We start from the raw sequence: 19,995 nt of genomic DNA on the forward strand, positions 1-19,995 counted from the left end.
TTTCCTGTATTATCTGCCATATATGCACTACCACAACATCTCACACAAACTCTTAGTGGAAAACAGGTTAGTACCTATCAACTAACGCATGTAATCCCTACATTCACTTAACCCGTCCCCTCAGATATGTTTGACACAACACAAGGTTTGGGAGCATGACATTCAACACAACGTACATGCGGCCAAACCTATGCTCTGATACCAAGTTGTAACACCCTGATTTTTTTTTTAAATCACAGCGGAAGTCTTAATTCACATAAATACCCTTAGTTAATTACAAACATGATTATCACAAATCATTAGCTAGTTACTTATTACAAACCACCGGTGTTATGTTAAACAACTAGTTACATATTTATAAAAGTTAAGACATCAGAGTTCGTCTTGTCAAACATATCGTCAACCCGACGCCCATCCCTACCAGCACTAATATCCAAAACCTGCAAGGGAGGAGGTGAGGGGGGTTAGCACGAGGCTAAGTGAATGGAATCATCTAACAGATCTAGCATACAGTACCAACTTGTACAACTACAGCAACTACAACAATCCATAACAGGCAACTGACAACTAATAACTAGCAACTATCAACTGGCAACAATCAACTAGCAACTATGCTCCAACTAGAGACTCGGCGGCTTGTACGAGCACACGACCACTAGCTGATCAGTCTAGCGTCTACCGAAAGTCCTTACTACTGAATCTCAAGTATAGTAAATCCACACGCAGGTGATGCGTCATTCAGTACTATACTCAACAAACAGTAGCCAACTGGACCCAACCACAACAAGGTTGACCTCTCTGAGCTGAACCTAACAATAATAGGTTCCAACAGGCAACTACAACTTGTGCACACAACTGTTAAGCAACTACCACTACGAACAACTGTCCCTACGACTAGCATGACAACTCTACAATGATCATTATTACAACATATCTACTAAGCATAGAAACTAAAATAGTATAACATAGTAGCACAACTTGCTACTCTATACTACACTCGGAGATAATCCCACTCACCGATTACCAGCTACAGCTCAGTTATCTTACTTATGAGCTTCTTCCTTGTTCTTATCACCTGAGAACAACACAACGAAGTCAATATACATATCTCAATCAATAGTATAATCAAATCATACTATAAACTAGGTCATAATACCATATATTCATAATTTTATGAGTCTACATCATGACTCCATTCAATAATGGCATACAGGTGCGTGCAAAACACGACATACACACTAAAACTCCTTTTCCGACCCAAAAAAAGTTTGATCTAGTTTCTTAAAAGTTCACCATTGAAAAGTATTCTTTATTACGATTCTAACAATAGTTTATTCATCAAAAACGGAGTTACGTTTTGAAAGTTACGCCCGTTTCAATTTCATAAAAGGTAATGTAGCAAATAGTGGCACTGTAGCAACTCGGGCACTGTAGCAAATAGTGACATTGTAGCAGCTCTGGTACTGTAGCAAATAGTGATATTGTAGCAACTCAGTACTGTAGCAAAATACTGTAGCAACTGGGTTTCGAACTACTTCGCTGATTTTGAGCATTTTTCGCCCAAAACTCGATTTTTGAGTGTTTTTGATCAAATTTTAAGCACATGGAAGTTACTAAACATATATACAACCTATTTCTAACATCAATTAACACTAACAAACAAAATTCAACAAGATTCAAGCTAAAAAAGCACACTTTTATTCAAGAACACAAAAACCCATTTTTCTAACAATCAAAGCATGGATTCAAGTAAACAAACCTGATTAGATGATCACAAGTAAGAAAATAATCACTCCTTAAAGTCTCTTGATCCAATTCTAGCTTAGATTAAATTAGGGTTTCAAGTAGTGAGAAATTATGTACGGGTTGTTTATTTGGAAGGTTCAAGAAAATGAGAAAAAAGGTTGATCTCAAGCTTACATATTTAAGTTAATACACAATACCCCATCACACACGGGTATTTATCAGTTATCTGAATTCTTTCGTACTTCGTTAGGAGGCCCCAACGAAGTCCAAATTCAACAAACGAACCTGTTCTGTGACCCTTATCACAAACTGGTCTAAACTAAACAACCAAATAGTTATAAACATATAATTATTAAAATCACTAATTACACCATACCCAAGGGTATAATGGTCATTTAATCTAGGCCCAAAATGCGGGTGTTACAAATCTACCCTCCTTAAAATAGATTCCGTCCTCGGAATCGGGTCAACTATGTTCAACAAACCCAAAAAATTGTTACTCGCACCGCCAAAACACACGGTTAACTTTATCGATCTTATCCCCGATACCGACAATATCCACCATAATTGCATAGGGAAATGAGATTCCTGATGTCAATACACTCCCGATACCAAATAACTTGTCACAATCTTCGTCGATCAACGTCCGTTAATCCACTTAAGCCCACAAATTACACGATCAAGTCAAATAATCAGAGTCAAATTCGTGTTTCTTCGCCATTCCGTATCATAAATTTCACGATCTGTCATCCAATTCAACTCTTTATACAGTCCACTTTTCCCAATTATCCAAAGCTTAGGCAATAGAATTAGTCATCATGCTAAAGTCTATACCTATGTCCACAAAATTGTCTCGTAAGTCAACAGAACTTCACAGATTATTCATCTCATATCCAGTCACATCACAATCCAATATAGCACAGGCCACCTAATTTTCCTTCAGCTTCCCAGAAATTCCGTATGATTTATCACAATATACTTATGTTGGCCGGACACAAGCATATTATCCTAAATCATACCTTCATTCTGAGTTGCTCAAAACGGAAAAATTCTACTTGTCTCATTCACTAACTTATGTCCAATCAATCTCCTCAATAAGCATCGGTAATTATTTTAACTACTTTATGACTAATCAATCACACCATCTGTCAAATCACAATTATTTAAACATTATCCATCGAATGTTCAAATATAGTCTACCAACATCACTACATATCCAACAAGCATATGAAATATCTGGTCAATAAGGTCCACTACCGACATATCATTCATACTTATGTCACTATCCAACAACTTCCTGTCGTCCAAAAGTCCACTTCATAAAGATACCAAACACATCTCTATCCAAGTCACGGTCTTCAATCCCAAAAATTCAACCTAAGGGTAACCCTTACCCCCATAAAGCACACAAGGTCGCAACCAAACATAAACAACATAATACAATAAAATAAATCTTATACTACTATCAAGATCTACTAATCTACCACACATATATATATATATACCCAATCATATACATGTATACAACTAAACAATACGAGGATTTTGAAGCATACCTGTATTCACATCATATTCAACATCTGCATCTGCAACCATCTGATAAGCTCTTGCTGTTGCCGTAGGTGGATTCTTTCTTTTCTGCCCAACTGGAGAACCAGAAGATCCACCTACTGATCCCGACGGCGCTCCTGGCCCCACCTCAGAACCTGATCCTCTTACATACGGACACTGAGCTGACCTATGCCCCACTTGATGACATCTCCAACATACATCCTCTTGGAACGAACACATCCGAATCGCGTGTCCCACAATACCACATCTCAAACATCTTTTGGTTGAATCTGAACAAAGACCACTGTGAATGATCTACAACTATAACACCACGAATTCTGACTTGATGCTGACCCACTCTGTTCTGACCCGCTAGTCCGTTTCAACTTAACAGACTTCTTTGACCTAGAGTCCGAATGACTCATCACCTGATCTTGTTGTGGCATAACATAATCTTCCATTCTGTTTCTTGCTGCTCTGACATCATCTTCCACCATCTTGGCCATAACAAACGCTTGCGATAACGTCGTCGCCATCCTAACCATTGTTCTATACTCTGGTAAAATTATATTAACAAAATGTTGAATTCTGGACTGTTCATCTAGAACCCACTGATGAACGAACCTTAATTTATCCATATACTGCTCAATCACCTCATCTATCGTCATTCGAGGCGTCATTTTCATTTCCAAAAATTCTGTCTTAATTCGATTGAGATCATAGGCTGAGCAATACTGTTCGCAAACTTTACTATAAAATTGTTCCCAAGTAATCATGCTCACTTGCTCTTTTGGGATACTAGAAGTAACCGTATCCCACCAAACCATAGCCCTATTTTTCAACATACGACTAGCATAAATAACCTTTAATTCTGGTTCGCACTGACAAGCCTCAAAAGCCTTTTCTATCTCTCTTAACCAGTTAAGGGTTACCGTTGGGTTAGAACTTCCTGAGTACTCTGGTAGATTACAATTCAGAAACTGTTTAAACGTACATTTCTTCTGTTGTTGAAACGTCGGCATCTGATAAGGACCCCACATCTGATTTAGGAACTGTTGATTAAACTGAGGTGGCACCTGATACTGTTGATAAAACTGATACTGAGGTGGTAACCATTGCTGTTGTTGGTAAGCACTTCCAGTTTGCTGATAAACATTTGACTGCACCGGATACCCACTAATCATTTGATTTGATACACTGCCACTTGGATTCACGGTTACTTGACGTTGTTCTAATTCCCTTATTCGATCATGTGCTTCCTTTAACTTACTTTGCAAATCTATTATTTGTTCCTGTGGATCCTCTTCTGACACGTACCCGTCTTCATCTGGAGCTCTGAATGTTCCAGGGGCTGATGGACCAGTTGCGTTTCCTGTATTATCTGCCATATATGCACTACCACAACATCTCACACAAACTCTTAGTGGAAACAGGTTAGTACCTATCAACTAACGCATGTAATCCCTACATTCACTTAACCCGTCCCCTCAGATATGTTTGACACAACACAAGGTTTGGGAACATGACATTCAACACAACGTACATGCGGCCAAACCTATGCTCTGATACCAAGTTGTAACACCCTGATTTTTTTTTTAAATCACAGCGGAAGTCTTAATTCACATAAATACCCTTAGTTAATTACAAACATGATTATCACAAATCATTAGCTAGTTACTTATTACAAACCACTGGTGTTACGTTAAACAACTAGTTACATATTTATAAAAGTTAAGACATCAGAGTTCGTCTTGTCAAACATATCGTCAACCCGACGCCCGTCCCTACCAGCACTAATATCCAAAACCTGCAAGGGAGGAGGTGAGGGGGGTTAGCACGAGGCTAAGTGAATGGAATCATCTAACAGATCTAGCATACAGTACCAACTTGTACAACTACAACAATCCATAACAGGAAACTGACAACTAATAACTAGCAACTATCAACTGGCAACAATCAACTAGCAACTATGCTCCAACTAGAGACTCAGCGGCTTGTACGAGCACACGACCACTAGCTGATCAGTCTAGCGTCTACCGAAAGTCCTTACTACTGAATCTCCAGTATAGTAAATCCACAGCATCATTCAGTACTATACTCAACAAACAGTAGCCAACTGGACCCAACCACAACAAGGTTGACCTCTCTGAGCTGAACCTAACAACAATAGGTTCCAACAGGCAACTACAACTTGTGCACACTGTAGTGACCCGAACTTTTCCATGTTTATATATATTAATTTAGATTGATATTTACATGATTAAATGTTTCCAACATGTTAAGCAATCAAACTTGTTAAGACTTGATTAATTGAAATATGTTTCATATAGACAATTGACCACCCAAGTTGACCGGTGATTCACGAACGTTAAAACTTGTAAAAACTATATGATGACATATATATGGATATATATATATATATATATATATATATATATATATATATATATATATATATATATATATATATATATATATATATATATATATATATATATATATATATATAGTTAACATGATACTATGATAAGTAAACATATCATTAAGTATATTAACAATGAACTACATATGTAAAAACAAGACTACTAACTTAATGATTTTTAAACCAGACATATATGTAACGATTATCGTTGTAAAGACATTTAATGTATATATATAATATTAAGAGATATTCATACATGATAATATCATGATAATATAATAATTTAAAATCTCATTTGATATTATAAACATTGGGTTAACAACATTTAACAAGATTGTTAACCTAAAGGTTTCAAAACAACACTTACATGTAACGACTAACGATGACTTAACGACTCAGTTAAAATGTATATACATGTAGTGTTTTAATATGTATTTATACACTTTTGAAAGACTTTAATACACTTATCAAAATACTTCTACTTAACAAAAATGCTTACAATTACATCCTCGTTCAGTTTCATCAACAATTCTACACGTATGCACCCGTATTCGTACTCGTATAATACACAGCTTTTAGATGTATGTACTATTGGTATATACACTCCAATGATCAGCTCTTAGCAGCCCATGTGAGTCACCTAACACATGTGGGAACCATCATTTGGCAACTAGCATGAAATATCTCATAAAATTACAAAAATATGAGTAATCATTCATGACTTATTTACATGAAAACAAAATTACATATCATTTATATCTAATCCATACACCAACGACCAAAAACACCTACAAACACTTTCATTCTTCAATTTTCTTCATCTAATTGATCTCTCTCAAGTTCTATCTTCAAGTTCTAAGTGTTCTTCATAAATTCTATAAGTTCTATTTACCTAAAATCAAGAATACTTTCAAGTTTGCTAGCTCACTTCCAATCTTGTAAGGTGATCATCCAACCTCAAGAAATCTTTGTTTCTTACAGTAGGTTATCATTCTAATACAAGGTAATAATCATATTCAAACTTTGGTTCAATTTCTATAACTATAACAATCTTATTTCAAGTGATGATCTTACTTGAACTTGTTTTCGTGTCATGATTCTGCTTCAAGAACTTTGAGCCATCCAAGGATCCGTTGAAGCTAGATCCATTTTTCTCTTTTCCAGTAGGTTTATCCAAGGAACTTAAGGTAGTAATGATGTTCATAACATCATTTGATTCATACATATAAAGCTATCTTATTCGGAGGTTTAAACTTGTAATCACTAGAACATAGTTTAGTTAATTCTAAACTTGTTCGCAAACAAAAGTTAATCATTCTAACTTGACTTTTAAAATCAACTAAACACATGTTCTATATCTATATGATATGCTAACTTAATGATTTAAAACCTGGAAACACGAAAAAACACCGTAAAACCGGATTTACTCCGTCTTAGTAACACCGCGGGCTGTTTTGGGTTAGTTAATTAAAAACTATGATAAACTTTGATTTAAAAGTTGTTATTCTGAGAAAATGATTTTTATTATGAACATGAAACTATATCCAAAAATTATGGTTAAACTCAAAGTGGAAGTATGTTTTCTAAAATGGTCATCTAGACGTCGTTCTTTCGACTGAAATGACTACCTTTACAAAAACGACTTGTAACTTATTTTTCTTACTATAAACCTATACTTTTTATGTTTAGATTCATAAAATAAAGTTCAATATGAAACCATAGCAATTTGATTCACTCAAAACGGATTTAAAATGAAGAAGTTATGGGTAAAACAAGATTGGATAATTTTTCTCATTTTAGCTACGTGAAAATTGGTAACAAATCTATTCCAACCATAACTTAATCAACTTGTATTGTATATTATGTAATCTTGAGATACCATAGACACGTATACAATGTTTCGACCTATCATGTCGACACATCTATATATATTTCGGAACAACCATAGACACTCTATATGTGAATGTTGGAGTTAGCTATATAGGGTTGAGGTTGATTCCAAAATATATATAGTTTGAGTTGTGATCAATACTGAGATACGTATACACTGGGTCGTGGATTGATTCAAGATAATATTTATTAATTTATTTTTGTACATCTAACTGTGGACAACTAGTTGTAGGTTACTAACGAGGACAGCTGACTTAATAAACTTAAAACATCAAAATATATTAAAAGTGTTGTAAATATATTTTGAACATACTTTGATATATATGTATATATTGTTATAGGTTCGTGAATCAACAGTGGCCAAGTCTTACTTCCCGACGAAGTAAAAATCTGTGAAAGTGAGTTATAGTCCCACTTTTAAAATCTAATATTTTTGGGATGAGAATACATGCAGGTTTTATAAATGATTTACAAAATAGACACAAGTACGTGAAACTACATTCTATGGTTGAATTATCGAAATCGAATATGCCCCTTTTTATTAAGTCTGGTAATCTAAGAATTAGGGAACAGACACCCTAATTGACGCGAATCCTAAAGATAGATCTATTGGGCCTAACAAACCCCATCCAAAGTACCGGATGCTTTAGTACTTCGAAATTTATATCATATCCGAAGGGTGTCCCGGAATGATGGGGATATTCTTATATATGCATCTTGTTAATGTCGGTTACCAGGTGTTCACCATATGAATAATTTTTATCTCTATGTATGGGATGTGTATTGAAATATGAAATCTTGTGGTCTATTATTATGATTTGATATATATAGGTTAAACCTATAACTCACCAACATTTTTGTTGACGTTTTAAGCATGTTTATTCTCAGGTGATTATTAAGAGCTTCCGCTGTCGCATACTTAAATAAGGACGAGATTTGGAGTCCATGCTTGTATGATATTGTGTAAAAACTGCATTCAAGAAACTTATTTTGTTGTAACATATTTGTATTGTAAACCATTATGTAATGGTCGTGTGTAAACAGGATATTTTAGATTATCATTATTTGATAATCTACGTAAAGTTTTTTTTAAACCTTTATTGATGAAATAAAGGTTATGGTTTGTTTTAAAATGAATGCAGTCTTTGAAAAACGTCTCATATAGAGGTCAAAACCTCGCAACAAAATCAATTAATATGGAACGTTTTTAATCAATAAGAACGGGACATTTCACACACAACTGTTAAGCAACTACCACTACGAACAACTTTCCCTACGACTAGCATGACAACTCTACAATGATCATTATTACAACATATCTACTAAGCATAGAAACTAAAACAGTATAACATAGTAGCACAACTTGCTACTCTATACTACACTCGGAGATAATCCCACTCACCGATTACCAGCTACAGCTCAGTTATCTTACTTCTGAGCTTCTTCCTTGTTCTTATCACCTGAGAACAACACAACGAAGTCAATATGCATATCTCAATCAATAGTATAATCAAATCATACTATAAACTAGGTCATAACACCATATATTCATAATTTTATGAGTCTACATCATGACTCCATTCAATAATGGCATACAGGTGCGTGCAAAACACGACATACACATTAAAACTCCTTTTCCGACCCAAAAATAGTTTGATCTAGTTTCTTAAAAGTTCACCATTGAAAAGTATTCTTTATTACGATTCTAACGATAGTTTATTCATCAAAAACGGAGTTACGTTTTGAAAGTTACGCCCGTTTCAATTTCATAAAAGGTAATGTAGCAAATAGTGGCACTGTAGCAACTCGGGCACTGTAGCAAATAGTGACACTGTAGCAGCTCTGGTACTGTAGCAAATAGTGACACTGTCGCAACTCAGTACTGTAGCAAAATACTGTAGCAACTGGGTTTCGAACTACTTCGCTGATTTTGAGCATTTTTAACCCAAAACTCGATTTTTTGAGTGTTTTTGATCAAATTTTAAGCACATGGAAGTTACTAAACATATATACAACCTATTTCTAACATCAATTAACACTAACAAACAAAATTCAACAAGATTCAAGCTAAAAAAGCACACTTTTATTCAAGAACACAAAAACCCATTTTTCTAACAATCAAAGCATGGATTCAAGTAAACAAACCTGATTAGATGATCACAAGTAAGATAATAATCACTCCTTAAAGTCTCTTGATCCAATTCTAGCTTAGATTAAATTAGGGTTTCAAGTAGTGAGAAATTAGGTACGGGTTGTTTATTTGGAAGGTTCAAGAAAATGAGAGAAAAGGTTGATCTCAAGCTTACATATTTAAGTTAATACACAATACCCCATCACACACGGGTATTTATCAGTTATCTGAATTCTTTCGTACTTCGTTAGGAGGCCCCAACGGAGTCCAAATTCAACAAACGAACATGTTCTGTGACCCTTATCACAAACTGGTCTAAACTAAACAACCAAATAATTATAAACATATAATTATTAAAATCACTAATTACACCATACCCAAGGGTATAATGGTCATTTAATCTAGGCCCAAAATGCGGGTGTTACAAATCTACCCTCCTTAAAAGAGATTCCGTCCTCGGAATCGGGTCAACTATGTTCAACAAACCCAAAAAATTGTTACTCGCACCGCCAAAACACACGGTTAACTTTATCGATCTTATCCCCGATACCGACAATATCCACCACAATTGCATAGGGAAATGAGATTCCTGATGTCAATACACTCCCGATACCAAATAACTTGTCACAATCTTCGTCGATCAACGTCCGTTATTCCACTTAAGCCCACAAATTACACGATCAAGTCAAATAATCAGAGTCAAATTCGTGTTTCTTCGCCATTCCGTATCATAAATTTCACGATCTGTCATCCAATTCAACTCTTTATACAGTCCACTTTTCCCAATTATCCAAAGCTTAGGCAATAGAATTAGTCATCATGCTAAAGTCTATACCTATGTCCACAAAATTGTCTCGTAAGTCAACAGAACTTCACAGATTATTCGTCTCATATCCAGTCACATCACAATCCAATATAGCACAGGCCACCTAATTTTCCTTCAGCTTCCCAGAAATTCCGTATGATCTATCACAATATACTTATGTTGGCCGGACACAAGCATATTATCCTAAATCATACCTTCATTCTGAGTTGCTCAAAACGGAAAAATTCTACTTGTCTCATTCACTAACTTATGTCCAATCAATCTCCTCAATAAGCATCGGTAATTAATTTAACTACTTTATGACTAATCAATCACACCATCTGTCAAATCACAATTATTTAAACATTATCCATCGAATGTTCAAATATAGTCTACCAACATCACTACATATCCAACAAGCATATGAAATATCTGGTCAATAAGGTCCACTACCGACATATCATTCATACTTATGTCACTATCCAACAACTTCCTGTCGTCCAAAAGTCCACTTCATAAAGATACCAAACACATCTCTATCCAAGTCACGGTCTTCAATCCCAAAAATTCAACCTAAGGGTCACCCTTACCCCCATAAAGCACACAAGGTCACAACCAAACATAAACAACATAATACAATAAAATAAATCTTATACTACTATCAAGATCTACTAATCTACCACACATATATATACACCCAATCATATACATGTATATAACTAAACAATACGAGGATTTTGAAGCATACCTGTATTCACATCATATTCAACATCTGCATCTGCAACCATCTGATAAGCTCTTGCTGTTGCCGTAGGTGGATTCTTTCTTTTCTGCCCAACTGGAGAACCAGAAAATCCACCTACTGATCCCGACGACGCTCCTGGCCCCGCCTCAGAACCTGATCCTCTTACATACGGACACTGAGCTGACCTATGCCCCACTTGATGACATCTCCAACATACATCCTCTTGGAACGAACACATCCGAATCGCGTGTCCCATAATACCACATCTCAAACATCTTTTGTTTGAATCTGAACAAAGACCACTGTGAATGATCTACAACTATAACACCAAGAATTCTGACTTGATGCTGACCCACTCTGTTCTGACCCGCTAGTCCGTTTCAACTTAACAGACTTCTTTGACCTAGAGTCTGAATGACTCATCACCTGATCTTGTTGTGGCATAACATAATCTTCCATTCTGTTTCTTGCTGCTCTGACATCATCTTCCACCATCTTGGCCATAACAAACGCTTGCGATAACGTCGTCGCCATCCTAACCATTGTTCTATACTCTGGTAAAATTATATTAACAAAATGTTGAATTCTGGACTGTTCATCTAGAACCCACTGATGAACGAACCTTAATTTATCCATATACTGCTCAATCACCTCATCTATCGTCATTCGAGGCGTCATTTTCATTTCCAAAAATTCTGTCTTAATTCGATTGAGATCATAGGCTGAGCAATACTGTTCGCAAACTTTACTATAAAATTGTTCCCAAGTAATCATGCTCACTTGCTCTTTTGGGATACTAGAAGTAACCGTATCCCACCAAACCATAGCCCTATTTTTCAACATACGACTAGCATAAATAACCTTTAATTCTGGTTCGCACTGACAAGCCTCAAAAGCCTTTTCTATCTCTCTTAACCAGTTAAGGGTTACCGTTGGGTTAGAACTTCCTGAGTACTCTGGTGGATTACAATTCAGAAACTGTTTAAACGTACATTTCTTCTGTTGTTGAAACGTCGGCATCTGATAAGTACCCCACATCTGATTTAGGAACTGTTGATTAAACTGAGGTGGCACCTGATACTGTTGATAAAACTGATACTGAGGTGGTAACCATTGCTGTTGTTGGTAAGCACTTCCAGTTTGCTGATAAACATTTGACTGCACCGGATACCCACTAATCATTTGATTTGATACACTGCCACTTGGATTCACGGTTACTTGACGTTGTTCTAATTCCCTTATTCGATCATGTGCTTCCTTTAACTTACTTTGCAAATCTATTATTTGTTCCTGTGGATCCTCTTCTGACACGTACCCGTCTTCATCTGGAGCTCTGAATGTTCCAGGGGCTGATGGACCAGTTGCGTTTCCTGTATTATCTGCCATATATGCACTACCACAACATCTCACACAAACTCTTAGTGGAAACAGGTTAGTACCTATCAACTAACGCATGTAATCCCTACATTCACTTAACCCGTCCCCTCAGATATGTTTGACACAACACAAGGTTTGGGAACATGACATTCAACACAACGTACATGCGGCCAAACCTATGCTCTGATACCAAGTTGTAACACCCTGATTTTTTTTTTAAATCACAGCGGAAGTCTTAATTCACATAAATACCCTTAGTTAATTACAAACATAATTATCACAAATCATTAGCTAGTTACTTATTACAAACCACCGGTGTTACGTTAAATAACTAGTTACATATTTATAAAAGTTAAGACATCAGAGTTCGTCTTGTCAAACATATCATCAACCCGACGCCCGTCCCTACCAGCACTAATATCCAAAACCTGCAAGGGAGGAGGTGAGGGGGGTTAGCACGAGGCTAAGTGAATGGAATCATCTAACAGATCTAGCATACAGTACCAACTTGTACAACTACAGCAACTACAACAATCCATAACAGGCAACTGACAACTAATAACTAGCAACTATCAACTGGCAACAATCAACTAGCAACTATGCTCCAACTAGAGACTCGGCGGCTTGTACGAGCACACGACCACTAGCTGATCAGTCTAGCGTCTACCGAAAGTCCTTACTACTGAATCTACAGTATAGTAAATCCACACGCAGGTGATGCGTCATTCAGTACTATACTCAACAAACAGTAGCCAACTGGACCCAACCACAACAAGGTTGACCTCTCTGAGCTGAACCTAACAACAATAGGTTCCAACAGGGAACTACAACTTGTGCACACAACTGTTAAGCAACTACCACTACGAACAACTGTCTCTACGGCTAGCATGACAACTCTACAATGATCATTATTACAACATATCTACTAAGCATAGAAACTAAAACAGTATAACATAGTAGCACAACTTGCTACTCTATACTACACTCAGAGATAATCCCACTCACCGATTACCAGCTACAGCTCAGTTATCTTACTTCTGAGCTTCTTCCTTGTTCTTATCACCTGAGAACAACACAACGAAGTCAATATACATATCTCAATCAATAGTATAATCAAATCATACTATAAACTAGGTCATAACACCATATATTCATAATTTTATGAGTTTACATCATGACTCCATTCAATAATGGCATACAGGTGCGTGCAAAACACGACATACACACTAAAACTCCTTTTTCCGACTCAAAAATAGTTTGATCTAGTTTCTTAAAAGTTCACCATTGAAAAGTATTCTTTATTACGATTCTAACGATAGTTTATTCATCAAAAACGGAGTTACGTTTTGAAAGTTACGCCCGTTTCAATTTCATAAAAGGTAATGTAGCAAATAGTGGCACTGTAGCAACTCGGGCACTGTAGCAAATAGTGACACTGTAGCAGCTCTGGTACTGTAGCAAATAGTGACACTGTAGCAACTCAGTACTGTAGCAAAATACTGTAGCAACTGGGTTTCGAACTACTTCGCTGATTTTGAGCATTTTTCGCCCAAAACTCGATTTTTGAGTGTTTTTGATCAAATTTTAAGCACATGGAAGTTACTAAATATATATACAACCTATTTCTAACATCAATTAAAACTAACAAACACAATTCAACAAGATTCAAGCTAAAAAAGCACACTTTTATTCAAGAACACAAAAACTCATTTTTCTAACAATCAAAGCATGGATTCAAGTAAACAAACCTGATTAGATGATCACAAGTAAGATAATAATCACTCCTTAAAGTCTCTTGATCCAATTCTAGCTTAGATTAAATTAGGGTTTCAAGTAGTGAGAAATTAGGTACGGGTTGTTTATTTGGAAGGTTCAAGAAAATGAGAGAAAAGGTTGATCTCAAGCTTACATATTTAAGTTAATACACAATACCCCATCACACATGGGTATTTATCAGTTATCTGAATTCTTTCGTACTTCGTTAGGAGGCCCTAACGGAGTCCAAATTCAATAAAAGAACCTGTTCTGTGACCCTTATCACAAACTGGTCTAAACTAAACAACCAAATAATTATAAACATATAATTATTAAAATCACTAATTACACCATACCCAAGGGTATAATGGTCATTTAATCTAGGCCCAAAACGCGGGTGTTACAAAGACTGATATGGACGGTAATGTAAATACTTTTAAAGCTCGATTGGTGACAAAAGGTTATGATGAAATTTTTTCACCAGTCGCGACCCTTAAAACAATTAGGATACTTATTGCCATGGTTACTTTTCATGATAATAAAATATGGCTAATGGATGTCAAAACCGCTTTCCTAAATGGCGACCTAAGCGAGGACGTATATATGGTTCAACCGGAAGGGTTTATGAATTCTAAGCATCCTAATAAAGTATGCAAGCTTCTAAAATCCATTTATGGATTAAAGCAAGCATCCAGGAGCTAGAATCTTAAGTTTAATAAGAAAATCAAAGTGTTTAATTTTTCTCAAAACCAAGATAAACTCTGAGTTTACATTAGAGCTAGTGGGAGCAAAGTAGTCTTCTTGATCTTATATGTTGATGACATATTACTTATTAGAAATAACATTTCAACTTGCAAGATGTCAAGTCTTGGCTTGGAAAATGTATTTCCATAAAGGATCTTGATGAAGCTACTTATATTATTGAAATGAGGATCTATATAATAGATCCAATTGGCTTATTGGTTTGAATCAAAGTACATACATTATCTTGTAGAGATTTAGCATGCAAAACTTCAAGCATGGAGCTTTGCCAATGCAAAAGGGCATAACCTTGAGAAAGTCTCAAAAGTCCTATCACAGCAGATGGGATGAGACAAATGAAATGTATCACATATGCTTGAGCTATATGATCCATTATGTATGCCATGATATGTACTATACTCGATGTTTTGTTAGTTTTGAGTTTGACGAGTCATTGTCAACATAATCCAGGTGAAGTACATTGGATTGTTGTTAAAAATATTCTTTAATATTTGCAGAGTACTAATGATATGTTCTTGGTTTACGGTAGTTTGGAAGAAGAGTTAAGTATTAAGTTTTATACTGATTCTAGTTTCCAAACTAATCAAGATGATTCTCTATCCAGTCACGTTGTTTCTTTGTCATGATGGGCAAGACAGTTGATTGGAAGAGCTCTAGGCAGAGAACTATTGAACAATCTACACCAAAAGCAGAATACATTGTTGACTGAGAAGCTGCTCAGAAAGCTGTCTGGATAAGAAAGTTTGTTGTTATACTCAGAGTAGTACACAACATTTAATCTTCTATAATATGTACTGTGATAGTTCGAGTATTAATATACTTTTGAAAGAATTACATGTACATAAAAGTATCTGGCACATTCTTCAAAAGTTTGACTACATTCATTAAGTCATTAAGAGGAATGATATTAATATTCTTAAAAGTTCGTACAAATGATAATGTGGCTGACTCGTTCATGAAGCCCATGATGCACAACAAGCATGATGATCATTCTAGTAATACTGGACTTCGTTATGCTGTAGGTCTTTTTCATTTGTAATTTAGTATTTGGATATTTTTGGAACATTAAGCAGTTTTATATTAATGAATTGATATATAGTTGGTATAATCGTTTTTATTTATATCACTGTGTTCTATATTAATATGTTTAATCCATGAATAATTGTTGATTATTCAAAATCTCCATAATCGGTTATGTTATGTGAATAACATGAATTAAGATTAATGTGAAATTTTGGTTATATTCATTGATGACGAATAGTTAACTTGTTGAGACCAAAATTCATATGTATTCATTGATGATGAATATTGGAATGACCCAACCATGAGATGTCACTACATGGATCGTAGTCAGTAGTGAATCTTTTAGTGATTATGTCTTTGTAAACTTGAGATGCGCGCCCATCTTGATGAGTGTAGCATTGTACTTTGATATGGTTAAACGTTGTCATGAATAAGGCTGTTATAAAGGCCATTATTGGGTATAATGTAAAGCTCGTGATAGACACGTGTATGCAATATAGGATTTGTTCCTCTAAAATGTTTGGAGTTAGATACTTTTTGAGCTCCTCGATGAATGAATAAGATATTTGTGTGGCCGCACTCAGATGTAATTAAGATGATACTTAATTAATTTGGTGATCTAATTCAGTTCTAAGATCGAGAAACAAAATTGTTAAACAAATGAGAATGACCGATGATCCATATCTCAAGTTTAACTAAAGTATCTGAAACAAAAGGACGAATGACATTTAAAACTTACCATAAACAGTTTCGAGAAACTACCCTCACATGAATTTGGGGACAATGACGTGTTGCTAGACGCTTACCATTGTTTGTATAGTTACTTGGTGTTGTGTCATGCACAAGTGGGAGTCTGTAGGATTAATGTGCAAGGTACAACATATAACTATATGGCCAACTTCATTTGAGCCTTCGGGGTCACACACATATACATCGAGACGTCAAATAAAATATATATATGATGTATATATATTACTCAAGTAACAAAATAGTAAATCGAAATTAATTCATTTACTATTCATATGAATAGTAAATGAAATGAAATTAATTAATTTACTATTCACATGAAAGCGACATGATAGAAATTATTAATTATAAGTTACATAATATACTCCTAAAGTATTTGAGAAATACGACTTTATAAAAGAAATCACACTATCTTTTCAAGATTTAAAATAGGATACTCTGTATCCATCGAATCCTACAAAATCATGGATTTTTGTCTTCAATAATTTATCCTTAAAGATTGATGATGATTGCTTATAAATAGAGATACACATAGCATAAGAATGAGGACTTAATAATACTAGTCTAAAATCAATCAGTAAGCAAAAACATCATATTTATTTTTTGGTTTTCCTTTTGAGAAGTAAACGAACGAAGCAATATTATTGATTGTTATTGTTGTTGGTATAAAGATCAAAACCATACGGAGTATTATTAAAGTATTAATATAATTGGATTATATTAATAAGTTATTTGAGTTTGGACTAGCATCCATTGACGGTCGTTTGAAGTGTATTGTGGACTATCCTAAGAGACGGTCATATTTTTGATCGTAGGTTTCTCTCCTTCAATCAGTTTCTTCAAGAAAGGTTTCTCTCCTTCAATCAGTTTCTTGAAGAAAGGTATATCGTTTACTCACTTTGTGAATTACATATTTTGACAATTATTAGTGGTGTAACTGGATCTTTGGGATCGTTAATCATGTGCATGTTTTATTAAATTTAAATATATGAATATTTAATTTTGTAAATGGTTTATAAAATAATAATTGATTATTATTTTAACTATCCGCTGCGTTAATCTGATTTAAAAGTACACACGATTTTCCAACATGATCTTATGAGACAAAAGTGTAGATTGATCAAAAAATGGTGTGTGAGGATCACCTCCCTATTATTAAACATATGAAGCTTGTAAGATGATTATTTATGAAGTGAGAAGCTACTAAAGAACAAAGTTTGTACGATGATGTTCTTGTATAACATTTGATGTTAACATTCGTTAATTAGCTATTTTATTTTACTTTATTTTTATTTTTGTTTGAAATGCGATATTTAAATTAAAGTAGATCAGATGAGATCATCTGATACATACCACAATCTGTTAACAAGACCCTACAATTTATTGGACGCAACTATTAATCTAAACCCAAAACAAGGTACACAAGTATTGGTTAAAACTCAACAACAAACCACATTCCTTGAACACATACACAGGGGCGACTCTATGCTCTGACCTGTGGGTTACGGGACTCCATCATTTTGAAAATTTTATGTAGAAAATACTTTTTAAAAGTAAACAACAATAAAATAATATTTAAATATTATTAGTACTGAAAAGATGAAGACCCCATTGAGTTTCGTTTCTGGAATCGCCACTAAAATAATTGCACGAATACACAAACAACGTGAGGTCTTGTCAAACAAACAGTTATATGTATCGATTGTAACATTATATATCATCGGATCCTAAAAATTTAAATTTCTATTTATGAATGGCCACTACTCATCCCAAATAAAAGGAAACATATACAAGCAAGGCCAAAAAAATCGTCGCAATTCACAACTCTATTTACCCATATATCCCCCAAATAACCTGGTCCATCATGTTGGGTAAAAAACATGTGGGCCGAGCATCCCCACTTGGGCTTACTGAATTTCTTTCTTTACTTACACGAATGAAAAGGGAATATCACCAAAATGCCCATTTTTTTTTGAAACTTCTTGACTGATAGCTCTTAAAAAAAAGTTTGACAATTTGCCCTCGCAAGAGGCCTTGCGCCCTTGCGTGCTTGCGTCCTTGCGTTAAGCCCCAAGCGCAAAAACAGCCTTGCGTCTTGCGTCTTATCCGGATAAGATTTTCTTGATTTTATGGATAAGATTTTGGTAGATTTTTGTACTTTTACGGATAACCTTTTATTTCTATATAATCAGACTACCTGGAACTCTAGATTATCAGTTTCATTTCACTTAATTTCCACATAAATCATGTCATTACAAGCATCATTAAGGTAACTTTCAACCATTTTTTCACTTTGTCTTTTTTAAATAATGAGTTGTAGTGATAATGAAACATTTGTTATTCATATATGTTGTGGTGGTTCTTTTCAATTTAGTAATAACTTACCTACGTATTTGCCTCTGGTTTGTTGAAGAACACGATTAAAACTTCCAGTTGCTCCACAAAAATCAATTACTTGAAGAATATTGTTAAAAAATCCGGTGACTAAACAAAATTCACGCTGACCAAATCTAATCATAAAATTTGGAGAAAAAGTAAACCATATATCTTGTTGCTCTTCTGGGTACTTAGTAGCATCTAATTTTGCCAGACGCTCACTTTTCCATTGGAGCATGGCATGTACTAGTCAAAGATCATTACCCGTGTATGAGAGATCTAACTACGGACCAAAGCATGTACTTCTAAATAATTTTTCTTGTTGCTCAGTCAACAATTTCTTGACCTGAGGTATCACGGTCAACATATTCTTCATGGTCAATTTACCTTCCACATAGCCCTGTAAAAGTCAGAAGAACATCAGCAGAAAAAACACATAGATGCAAGACACAATATCAAGCTTGCGTGCCAATAGTAAGCGACGCAAGGATGCAAGATGAACCATGCGTGCATCATGCAATCGAGACGCAAGGACGCAAGGAATACCTTGCGTGAAACTTAAATCAAAGACGCAAGACGCAAGACGCAAGGTTAACCTTGCGTGCATATGTAAGGTTAACCTTATGAAGTACGCAAGGACGCAAAAATAACCTTGCGTACAATAT

Source organism: Rutidosis leptorrhynchoides, chromosome 9, assembly GCF_046630445.1.
Source record: "Rutidosis leptorrhynchoides isolate AG116_Rl617_1_P2 chromosome 9, CSIRO_AGI_Rlap_v1, whole genome shotgun sequence".
Taxonomy (NCBI): Eukaryota; Viridiplantae; Streptophyta; class Magnoliopsida; order Asterales; family Asteraceae; genus Rutidosis; species Rutidosis leptorrhynchoides.